Genomic DNA, 12723 nt, shown 5'->3' with positions numbered 1-12723 from the left:
AAGATGCATAACACGACAAGAGATGCCTGCCAAATACCTGCGGTACGCTTTATCTCCCGAACTCTTCATAAAAACAGGCTTTATCTGAAGTTATGCTTCGCACGTGCATCTCGTGCAAGCTCATCGGTGTTTTCGGTGGTTAGCTAGATAGTACTTCTGCTCCGATTATCGATTGAAGTTTATAGTTTACCATACCATCTCTTAAGCGGTTTCATGCACAGCGACATTTTTTTTTGCTGGCATCCCGTTTCGTAGCATCCAGAAAGTATCGTAGAGCTAGTAGTAATAATAAATTATGGCTCCATTTTAAGCGTTAGCCTAATGGTTATCGCCTCCAGGAGGTTGGCTGAAATTCCTGCACGGTAGAAACGTGCCCGAATAAAAAAAAAAACCTAAACCAAGCAGCCCGGTTCGTTCGTGCCCGGAAGGGAATATTTGAAGCTCATAAAGCTTTGGTGGTGAGGCCAGTGGAAAACAGAATGCAAAAAAAAACCTTCGACGAAGTTGCCAGCTGCCAGGGCAACGGATGGATGGCGTTCTTCGGTGCGTCTCGAAAAACACGGCCCGGCACCGCACGTCGAACAACTTTATTCTTATGCTTCGGGGCATATTACTTACGCTTCTAATCTTATTGGACAGCTCCATCGTTTACCCTGGCATCGTGATGGGCTGGCTGGCGCACACTTCATTCCGATCGTGCAAGCGAACGCCGAAAGGGATAAATGAATGGGTAGGATTTCGAGGATTTTGGTTTCTGTTTTTTTTTGCGTGCCATTGGGTTTTTGTTCGGCTTGATGTCGCGTCGGGCTGGCTTCCATCGTGAGGCGAACGGATTTTTGCTCGGTTTCGTGGGACTCTTGGAACCATGGTGGCGCAATTTCTGAACGCATTCTTCAAACAAGGGTACGGCTAAGTGGATAATCTGTTTATACCTGACAAGGCAATTGCTCATAAATTATCTTCGGTAAAGATCTTGTACAAAGTGCGATCACGCGATACTAGGTGGACAAATGGGGTGAAAAAAAATAGTTGGAAAAAAGGATTTTATCTTTAATGGCGAAGTACAGCACCGAAGTGTTAACAAGCTTTGGAGCAAATGCAAACAAATATCTCGTAAGCCGGGCTCGTTTACACTAGCTGCAACATGCTTAAATGTGCTCGATCGTGATTGCGAATACATGTAATCTAATGTACAATTATTCAACCATTCGTACTACGCTGTTCGGAACCGTTCCAGGTGTTCCCGGGTCTTGTTTTGCCCGTAAATTAGAGCAGGTTCGCACTGTCCCGCCTGACAACACCCAATTAAGCTTTATCGTTTCACTTACCCAGGGACCGGTGCTTACCGCCAAAACCGAAACAGATACGATACATGTACGAAACTGCACCTTACTGCCTTGCACAGCGGCAAACCCGTAACTACACTAATGCCAGTTGCATGCATGCAACATTTAAATTAATCTTCTTACGTACGGGACTTATCGCGGGCGTTCCTCTAAGCCGAACGGGCCCTTTTGTTATCTCGTCCTCCTTTCGCCTCGAAGCGGTGCAAAGGTTAGAACTAATTTTCCCTTTCGTCGTACGCACACACACACACACACACACACACAGTACCTTGCCTGCCAAATTACACCCCTTAGGGACTCGCCGTGTGTGCACCGTGTTGCATGTTGTTGCTGTTGAGCGGTAGCAGCAATACATTTGTCTGATCATGCCCAGGAAGTATTATGAAGTAATTTGAACACATTATCTTGCACCCCGAAGCAACAACGTGTAGCTAACTGGCCACCATTGTTGCGGTACAATGTTTGCTGCATATGCAAATTGCGATTGTGTGCGGTGCGCTGTATTTCGATGCAAACAGCTGCAATAATACAGCTGTGTGGAATTTGGGTTTTGTTTGAGTCCCCCAAGCATAACAATTTTGACAGGGTGCTAGAAAATAAACAAAAATGCATAACTTATCGGACGGGAAATAATGCGCAATTTCAACTGCTGCATGCAAAACAGCACACGCTTGTATGCGTTCGAAATTGAGTCATTATGCTAAGCGTAGCGATCGATATGCGATTATACACTGGAAGCACTTTCTACAGATGCACCTTTATTTTTGGAGCTTCTCCAAAAAAAAGTAACATTTTGTGCTTTGTAGTTTAATAGAAAGAATAGAAAATTTAAGTGTGAATTAAGCATTATATTTTGAAAATTATTCTTCCAATTTCTATAAACCGCACTTAATATTTTCTATGAAAAACACTATTGCAGTACATATCATTAGCAATTTTTATGTTTTTTTTTTTGTATTATAATTTGCTCAAAAGGTCAAAATTTTCATGCTAGTTTCTTCTTAAAATGATAAAGCGGAACTCCTGAGCCCACCTAGACTGTTATTTGGGTTTTGGTGGCGCTGTTTTAAGACAAATTGACGCCATCGATATGTTCTATTAAGTACTGATACAAACACCACCCCGAATAGTCTAGAAACTCATAATTGTTCTCATAAAAATAAGAAATTTCAGACGAAATAGTCGGAACAGCTGAAAGCATCGTACCGAAAGAGGGTTTGTTACTATGCTATATATTCTTAAATATCTTTAATCAATTATAGGACCTCAACGTGGTGCCAGAATGATACTGAAACCATTTTGAAACCGTAATAAAAATTCATTAAAAAATTGTTTTGATCGCTATCCATTAGCCACCCATCAAGGAATAGCCATGATAGCCATTCTTTGATCACAACTGGCTATTACTCTTTAAATTCACATAGACCGACTGAAGCAATCTTTTACCACATTCGGTTGAAGATTTATTTCTTTTTGCTAGGGAAGTAAGTAGAATTATAAGAAGTTAAAATATGTTATAACGTGATGAGTTCTCACATGTGATCTGATGCGCTAGCATGTTTAAATTACACAACTTCAAATGCTTCATAATGTTCTCTATTGTGTTCTTGGTTCAGATTATTTTCACTAGATTAAATTATACGTTTACAAACACTGTAATAATATTTCAGGACATTTCTAGAAATTAAACATTTTCATTGACATTTTTATTTTCTTGCACCTTATTTCCGATATTGTATTAATCCGTTCAGACGGTTTAAAAATGTTAAATTTATCTACCTTTTTCATCTCATTTAAAAAGCTTGCAGAAAGAAATTTGATGAGTGCAGATTAAGAAAATGGTTTCTATAATTTAGGAGAAAGAAATGAGTAGAAGTATAACAATAGAAAACGATTCAATAGTGATTAAATACAGGGTGTTGCTATATGAACTAGTATCAGTGTAACATCAGCGCACTGCCAAAATGCAAAACGGCTCACGCGAAAATATTTGAAGCTATTTTATGGAATGCCAAATTTTTGAGCATTTTTTTTTTTGCCCACCGAACAAAACAAAATCCGGAATCTTTATTGGCTTTTTTTCTACGCTACTGGCGCGTATGGCCTTTGATCATCGTCGAAAGTGTTTTCGGTACTAGCCCGAGCTTCCGTACAGTGTTCGCGTGCGTTCGCGCGAACGCCATTTATCGATCCGTGATGATAGCGAGTTCGAAATTTAATCATCCATCCTGGTATCTGGTTTATTCGAGTGGAACAAAAATCATTTTCGAATATAACACTCACACGCTCCCCTCTCCTGATCGAGATGTATCCAGATACACGTATGATTGCTATTTTTGGGGCAAACAGTAGCTTAAAGGAGAGCAGCCCTCTTGAAGACCATCGATAACGTTTTCATCTCTCCAACGATAGCTGCCGCACTGTGAACTTCAAAACCCATACTTTATCACCTAATCGATTGTGCGGGTTTCCCCAAAACAAAAAACCACTAATAAATCCAACCGAACTGGGACATTCTGCATTTCACAGAGCCGTTTGTCACCACAAGCGACCACTCAACCGACCCGGTGAACGAATAATCGCTCCCCCTCCGAACACAAGCAGCTGCAAACGATTTTTGTTTAGATGAGATTGAGAGTTTCCTTCGCCCACCGTGGCCACAAACAGTATTGGCCACATCCGGTGAGCATTCCTAGCGTGCGCGCTCGTGGGAAAGGACATCATACACCGGATGCTGGCTGTTTCCGTCCGTCCGTCCGATCATCGCTTGTTGCGCTCCATTTATTTTCGCTTTCAAATCCAATCTGAACCACTTTGCCACGCTGCTGCTGCTGCTGTTGCCACCAGCTGACAGTGTAATTTTCGCTGAAACCTTCCACCATAATCAAACAGTGGCCGGGAACGGGCGGGCGCTGTGAAAGGAAAACTTTCATCCCGGGCCTAGTGTATCGTCGGCGTCGTTGTGGTTGAGGCCTTCCCAAACTCGGCTGACCTTTTACATTTCTCTCCGCTGGTCGCGGAGTGTTCGTCTATTGGTTTTCAATTTCCCTCAGGGGGTTGAAGGCACAGCCGAGGACGGCTGGAGCGCGTGCTGTGCTTGCAGCCCGGCTGGGACTTCATTTTCCCGGACCGTATTATCAGTTGGTAAAGTTTTTATTTTTCAAAAGCGACTAGCGAGTTGAAAAGTTGCTGTTGCTACATTTCATCACGTCACGTTGAGTGTACTGTGTGTGTGTGTATGTGTGTGTTTCGTGTGATAACTGTTTAACATTTTGCTTTACATCTCTCTCTCCCTCTCTCTCAAAGGAAATTTATTCATCGTAACGATATAAAACAGATTAAGCTACTCGGTGTGTTTTACTCGGGCACTTCAAAATGTGGGATGTAAATAGTAAATTACTTATTACTGCTTACCGTACCTTACACCCAAAGTTCATTACCGCCTACGGTCATCGGACGATTTGTATTACTTGTCGCTTCCTGTCACCAGCGATCGGTACAAAGAGCGCCCGCAGGGTCAAGCAAGGGACTGCTGCTACTTGTTGGTGGGTTTCGCTAGCTTTCCTTTCAGTTTGCCACCCTTGGGCGATCGGGTGGCCCGATTTTCACAGCATGATTTTGTTTTCCATCCGTTTTTTTTTCCCGGTGTTTCACGCGGCTCTCTGTCACCTTGAATGTGACCCTCGTAACGGTAGTGGATTGCGAAACGCGGGTGGCCATTTTGTTCATGTAGTGCTTTAGTACTTTATAGTCAAAACGTCACAGCTTTCCACACTTGCAAAAAAAAAGGTCGCGTTTTGTAGTTTTCATTTTGAGGTTATGAGTTTTTTTTTCAGGCTTTTTGGGCACATCAATCAGCAATAATTCTTCTGCTAGCCACTAGCCAACACGCAATGGCTGCTTTTGGGCCAAATGAATTTGTTTGTATTTGAGTGCGTTTTATCATTCACAGGCTTGACTTTGCCTACAATGTCCTCGCTTTTCGTGCGGCTGTTTTCACTAATTCCGAACAGCCGTGTTTTGTAAAGAACAAAACAAACGGCGACCTTCCAATGACAATAACTTGTGGCGGCAAAGTGGCGCAAGCTTTCTACCGATGTCTCAGCAAGTGACTTCAAGTGATGCTTATGATGATGAATTATGGGCTCGTAATAAATTTCTCTGACTTATGCTATACAAAACACAAGTTTCCCTCAAATTGGGGAAAAGGTGGGCTTTCCGATAGTAGGGCTGATAAAGCGATAATTCCGGCGCGTAGGTCCAGCTCCCTGGCGTAGCTTTAAATTTATCTTCCGCCAGTGCCTTCTACCAACGTTTGCCATAGCGTGAGAAAAGCGTATTTACGCGCGCTAATGTTTCGGTATATCCACTTAGCTTCACCAGCAAAGCGCGTATCAAATTTAACATGTTCGCTCACAAGAAAAAACTTATGCTCACTATAAAAGCACGAACAACGGGTTCGTTGTGCTTAAAAATGACCGGCGCGGTTTAAGCGTTAGTTCGCGTTTGGAGCAAAAATGAAATTTTATTTTTACAATGCTGCAATACAAACTGCGACCGCATTGACGTGTACCATGGTTGCCATGGTTTTGCTCAGTGTCAAAACGTACGCTATGGTAGGAAAAACGGATTGCTCGATGGATCTGCTTTCTTCTAACCGTTTAGGATAATACTCGTACTGAACAGGTTTACAGAGCGGTAACCGATACCGATTGGAAAAGTATCTCGCAATCAAAGCAAATCGTAGCTACAAACACAAACTCACGCAACAATAAAACATGCCAATTTAACTCTCACAAACCGTCAATTGATTCGGTTTGCCGTGACAAATGGATGCTTTTTTGTCAATAAATTGCATTGTAACTACTGGGCGCATAACATACCATGCGTTACAATAGGTTATTGTATGTAATTGCTGATTTTGATGCGCATCGAGTATAATTACAAATAATGAAGGAAAGGGAAAAAATAAAAATGTAAGCTCAGCGAAACTGTAACAAATGTAAAATACATGCTCAAATTCATAATAAACAACGTATTAAATAGGAAAAGCTTTCGTATCGTTAATCAGTTGCAAATTTTAAAGCCTATATTTCTGTTACAAGGCATTTATTTTCACTCAATATTATAATTAACAATTTACACGCCAGATCGGGGAATGATTCCTTCATGCTTCGGTGGAGGTTTTTGAAATGATTTCTACAATCCACCAGGCGTCTCCATCGCTTTTATAATTTGCATTTGCATATTTAAATTATCTTAACCGAATCACATTGCATAAATAATTGATGTAATCATTTTCGAGGAGATTTATTTGTGTGTTGTTTATGCTTCGGGTACAGATGAACCACTTCGATGATACTAAATCATCGGGATGATTAAGTTAAATCATGCAAACGGGATAATCCTATCTATTCCTTTTTCGAGTTCGAACAACAGTTCGGGCAAATGTTGTTTTCATATTTGCCATAATTTAAAAATTTTACATACCCTCAACATCAACAACTTAATCTTTCTGCACCAGCCAAATATTTACACACTCTCAGCCATAAATCACCACTGTGTACGCATATAAAGTCCGTACCTGCAAATAAAGCAAACGAAAGTCAAACATTAATTCAACCCGCTACTTTAATCAAATAATTACACCACGTCCTACACAAAAAAAAAACAAACACAAAAGTTAAACAATAAAATGCACACACGAAACAGGTAAAAACACTGAAACTATGCGCACCGGAAGCCATCGCACGGAAGCACGATGCACATGCGGATGCACAGCAACATTCTCAGTAATGGTGCCCGGGTGTTCCTCCTGCTGAGCAGTGCCCAAATGTTAAATGAATCATAAATTTACGTTTACTTTCGCCAACGCTCGGCACACACAAACGCACTCGGCACCGTACAACGAAAGCGAGACGACACTCGGGCGGATGCCTCCGTTTCACACTGTGCATACAAATTCGGTGCAAACGTAAGGAAACATATAATTCCTCGCTTCTATTCAGGGTTATAATTTTAAGCGGATACGTAGAGCTCCCCCGTTCTGGCGGATACGGAAACGGATACCGAGCTTGGGGACGGATGTTGAACGCCAAACGATTGGATGGATGGATGGATCGAGCAAACTGCAAGCTGCCGTTCTGCCGTTTATTTCGAAGTTTCTTCGCTTGTGGTGCAGCAATAAAATGCACAGCAAACGGTAAAACGGCGGGGGTTTGCAGTGAATTTACCGGCCGTTTCGTGGGCCAAAGCTAGAAGCACTCAACCGAGCCCGAGATGATACTGGCAGCAGGAAGTAGAATTGCCGGCGGTAAGAGCTAGAAACAAATGATTTCCTTTTGGAAAACCTTACTCACAACCAAAGTCTGCCTGTATGTGAGCCCTTTAACTGCAATTTTAATTTTTAATGCACACATGGAAGCTGCTTTCAATGGAGCAGCGTCGTTAAGGCGTGTTTTATCGTACGGCTTACAAAACGCTTTCAAACGTAAAACATGTTTTTAATAGCATAACAAACCTGCCTAGCGTGGGGTCGCTTCCCGAAAGCATACCGTAAACCGTTGTTTTAGCATTAAAAAGTGGCACGGATCATCGCGCTACTTAATATTCGAAATTTTGTCAGGTTAATTACCATATTAATCTTACGAGCGTTGCGTAAATTGCCACAAGGAAGGCATCTTCAGCCTCTCGTAACCTGAAAGCTACCTGCAACGTAATTTGACACATGAGCATGCTATATATTACTCGCGCCCACGTCAGCCCTCTTACATGCGCATCCACGCGCACGGCAGTAAGAAAGTGGTGATTCATTCTTGCTACACTGAAACATTGTAATGTGGATGTTGAATAGCAAAACAAGGCAAAAAAACTCAAACACACACACGACAAGTCCAGGCGAACCCTTAATGCGACCGGGATGAAGATGACAACATTTCCCATCATTAAGTTTTTTGCCTGTTTGGGAATCGGGAGCGCTCGTTAGCGTGCTGCCCCCCCCCCCCCCCCCCCCTCTCTTCCCCTTTTGCCCCGGACCGGGGCATAAAGGCCCACCGAGTATGATTGTGAATTAATCACATTTTAACTGCACACTCTCGTGATCCGGAGCAACATTGACGTCGAATGGTCAGTTCGACGGCGACGGTCCCGTCAGTCAATGCAAAAAAGAGGTGGAATTTATTATAAACATTCTGCTTTGCTTTCCACAATAAACTCCGTGCGGGCAACTCGATTGAGCTCCGAATGGGGTAGCATGCTCGCACACGGAAGGATGTCTTCGGATGATGATGAGGAAATATTTCCATTTCCTTGTTGCTCCAAGTTGCTCTTTGCTCGCCTTTTTGCTTATTAATGGGCACCGAAATGACAGACCTGCGAATCCCCACCGGAGTGGAAAAATCCAGTCGCACTGGATAGATGGAACTCATTATCGTAAAGAGAAGCTGCAGTTTGGCAGACAGGGGCGCGCACATTTTATTAATGGACTTATCACGCCCCGCCATTGGGTGAAAACGTAATCATAAACGTTGACTCGCAAATGGCACCTCGCGAGATTTATGTGCATGATTAGGGGGTAGTTTTTCAAATTTTTATAAGACAATCAGCAGATTTAACATTAGATACCGACGCGAAAAATGATCTGCTATTCTACTGATTGGATTTCATCTCGAACGTTCTTCGCCTTGAGCTTCTAAAACTGAGTTACAATATTCAATTCACAGCAAAACATTCTGGACCGATGCTATGGGGGGCAAATTAATAATATAAATTAATTCCAGGAATTATCTACACAAGCTCGCTCGTTCTAGTACAATGAGTACAATGTACGGGTGGCAACGGTAACACAATAACGCCCGTTTGGTTGGTGTTACTGATTGATCGAGTGTTAATTTCCGTTCGACGCTTCAAATCGGTTGCTTCAATATGTGTCTGCGTGATGGGTGGCATCGGTTAACGTGTCCAACCGATGTGCCACTAATCAAACCTAACACATTTTACAAATTTTGAACAAACGGTTTGCTGGCGTGATTCAAATTAAGTGCATGCTGCTGCTTTGGTGGAATGTACGGTAACGGCCCATATGGACGGTTTGCTTGAACGCTATTACGACCGAAGGGAATTGCGCTCTTTGCCCTATACAAGTCGACCACGTGCAGCAATGCGCCGGTGTAATTGCATGTGATTGGCAAACTACATTCATGTGCCACCCCGGTGCATCTTTCGATCCCCCCTTCGTTACCGCGAGCGGTCATAAAACGTACCTGAGTATGGCCAAACGAATAATTACCAGCCAACGATGTATGTGTGTTTGTGTGTGGCCATTTCAATCAACCGAATCGGTGGAATCACGCGTCCATAGGTGTAATTTTATCAATCAACCTACCGCTGGGGACGGAAAAATCCGTTTCATTTTAAATGGATCCGCATTCTCCATCGCGATCGACCTTGAACGGTTCCATCGATTGAATGCAGTTACGTGGCTCCTTGTTTTTGTTTTTTACTTTGTCTCTTTGCATTACTACAGGGGGAAACAGAAATGCCTAACAGACTGTCAGGCTAATTAATGTACCGGCCAGAATGTCGAAAGCTCACTTATCTCGTGCAAAGTATTTGCCAAACTGAGGTGATGTGGAAGCAATGCTGGGAAATATATTATCAAATTTCAGCCACTACCGGAACGGACAAATTCACAGGTAATCGTTGAAAGTTGACATTTATAGCGAACTATGAGGGTTGGTTGGTTTTCTCGGCTAATAGCCTCATTGGTACTTGTGAGAGCTTTTCAATTAGCTCGAAAAAAGAATTGGCGCCTGTATCGATTCTTTTTCATACAAAATCAATTGACACCTGTTTCAAACCCAACCCGAAGCAAAACAGATCTACACGTTAACGTCAAGCTGTCATCTGTACTGTCACTGAGCCTCGGGTTAATCTCGGCACCGACGCTTACTTTCCCGGGTCTCGGTTTGGCGAGGGCACATGTACAAAAGTGTCCGACGATCCGAAGACAAATCCTCTCAAAACAACTTCAGCCCGACGTCCGTCCAAGGCGATAATGCTTCCCAAAGCACCCATTCGGATCTGCTTGCTTGAAGGTTAACGCTCACTCGCTGCCCAGTCAAGCCTGGCTGGAAGAAAACCCACCAAGAAGCGGTACGGCAGAAGCAGAAGAAGCAAAAATGCCCGTGGTCCTCCGGCGGCAAGGATCGCGTTTCTGCCGGTGGCGGTTGTCCGGCGTTCAGCTCTTATCCGGGTCAGCACCAGCAGCTGTTATCCGTAATACATGGGCATTAAAAATCAATTACAGACGCGTGCTCGCCCTGTGCGTGATAATTATGAAATGCGTGAAAGTTTAATGGAGTGCGAGTTTTATTTGATTTATGCAGCACCCCCTTTCGGGATGATTAACATGTCGTGAGGGTGCCGGAGCACCCGGGTGATCCTATCGCGAAGGTGTCGATTTGAAGTTAGCGCTGGCCTCGGGGGTACCCGAAAGCTATCGCTTAGAGCAACGCTTCTTAGGAGTAGGGTTTTTCGCTAACTTATTTAATTGTGAAACTATACTAAAAGATTTATTTATGAAGCAAAACCATCTCAGCAACAAATCATCCGCCATCCACCAAAAGCCTCTGTCAAACGCACAAATATCACAAATCAAAAACACGGCAAGAAACAAGCAATTAAATTGCAATTAAGACTAAAGCGCCTACAAAGCGCCAGCACACCAGGACAGCACTCACCAGCAGACACTGGCCGGGACCAACCGAACGTGATTTCATTTAGAATTCCTCTCACGAACCTTCGGCTGGCGGGACGCGAAGAGATTGATCCATCCGTCTGGGGTCTGCACTGTGTTGCTCCTGTTCCCCGTTCCGGCCAGTGTTGATACGTGTCGGCATCGGAAGAAACGATAACCAACGATATCCCGACCAGACGACTGTGATAGTGGGCTTCGGTGGGAGTGTGGAGCAGAAGCAAAAAATGGACCACATTCCTTCGACTGCCGCTTTTAACTGTTCGCGCCCAAATTACCCGACTAATTATGAAACAATGCGAGGAACATGAGGAATCGCCGAAGAACTTGCTGCTGCTGCTTGAAGTGTTTTTAATGATGCTCGAAACAAAGTCACAATTCGGATCGGCTTCCTTTGCGGGGTACTGCGTCGTGATCGTTCCATTAGTTACGGTGGCAACGGTGCACACAGAGGCCTACAAAAATTGGCCCCAAAGATCGTATAAGGAATACTGCATCGTAAAGTGATGATAGATTTGTTTATCTCCGTTGTTAGCCGTGTTCGTGCCGTGCGCGAACGAAACGACCGGCAAACCCCAAACACGGATCGTGACTGCTTCGAGCGGTTGTTGTACAGGCGGGTTATTTTTGCTCGCTTCTCTTCCAGCATCCCTTTCGCTGTGCCGGGCGAAGCAAAAGGACCCCTTTTGTGTGGGGTTGATTGGTTGGTGATGGAACGAGCCCATGAATATGTAGCACGTTGGAGACTTACATGTAGCGCGGTGTCCATTGTGGCCGGTGGTGCTTCGCTGAATCCCACCTGGCCTTTCCGGGTTTGGATATCGGAGATGGATCACCATTTTAATTAATGCCTTTTACGGGAATGGGCCGGAATGCTCCGAGTGTGTGTGCGGGTTTATATTCGTGAATGTTGAGTATAAAGTTGCTAACGCTCGTAATACGTGTGGATGGCAAATTTTAAATAATAAACAATCCTCTGCCCATATAAGCCGCGTCGGGCTCGCATGCCCGCACTGCAGTGAAAGGAGAAATTCGTCTGTTTATTCTCTCTGCAAACTTATTTTATGCACCAATATTCATTTGCTAATCTCGCTTGATCATCTCCCGCTTCATAAGCCATTAAAAATCCCCCCCCCCCCTTCGTCATTTACTGTGTCGTTAAAATTAATACATCTGCAGTGCTAATGTACACGAAGCAACAAAGAGCACAAGACGCCAATTTCCTCTTTTGGTTATCTTCCTAAAGTCGTTAACAGTTTTTTTTTTGTTGCATATCTTAATAAGGAAACACTTAAGCCGTGCCGTTTAACCCTCCCAAATATTGTTTTAACTACAGCGCCAGAGTGCTCCACTCGCGTAAAATGCCGCTTGCATTAAACGAAAGAAGGCAAACGCTCATCCCGCAGTAGCCGCGATCGGCAAATAAAGTAATGGTAAAGGTAAAAATGAAATTTAATATTAACCCGACCAAACCGATCGATTGGTGGTGGGGCCCATTTGGGTTATTAATCCTTACCAAACACACACACACATGAACGCTGAAGAGTTCGCGGAGTTTCGGATCGATGTGGGTTGCAATATTTACCAAGCGTCGTGTTCAGATTCCAAATTCGAAGAGAGTTA

The 12723-nt window shown here is 43.6% G+C and overlaps 1 protein-coding gene across 5 annotated transcripts in view; it reads right to left on the bottom strand.

Annotated features, from left to right (window-relative positions):
• LOC118506701 (calcium/calmodulin-dependent protein kinase kinase 1) overlaps positions 1–12723 on the bottom strand; it is a 77630-nt gene that overhangs the window by 33151 nt on the left and 31756 nt on the right. Inside the window, exon 3 of one of the 5 annotated variants that reach the window (XM_036044189.1) lies at positions 6837–6930. The exons of the other annotated variants lie outside the window; for them this stretch is intronic. The gene's annotated coding sequence lies outside the window, so the exon portion shown is untranslated. The remainder of the gene's footprint in view (positions 1–6836; positions 6931–12723) is intronic. 5 annotated transcript variants of the gene reach the window in all.

This window comes from Anopheles stephensi, chromosome 2, assembly GCF_013141755.1.
Source record: "Anopheles stephensi strain Indian chromosome 2, UCI_ANSTEP_V1.0, whole genome shotgun sequence".
Classification (NCBI taxonomy): Eukaryota; Metazoa; Arthropoda; class Insecta; order Diptera; family Culicidae; genus Anopheles; species Anopheles stephensi.
This window is presented reverse-complemented; position numbering and strand designations above follow the sequence as displayed.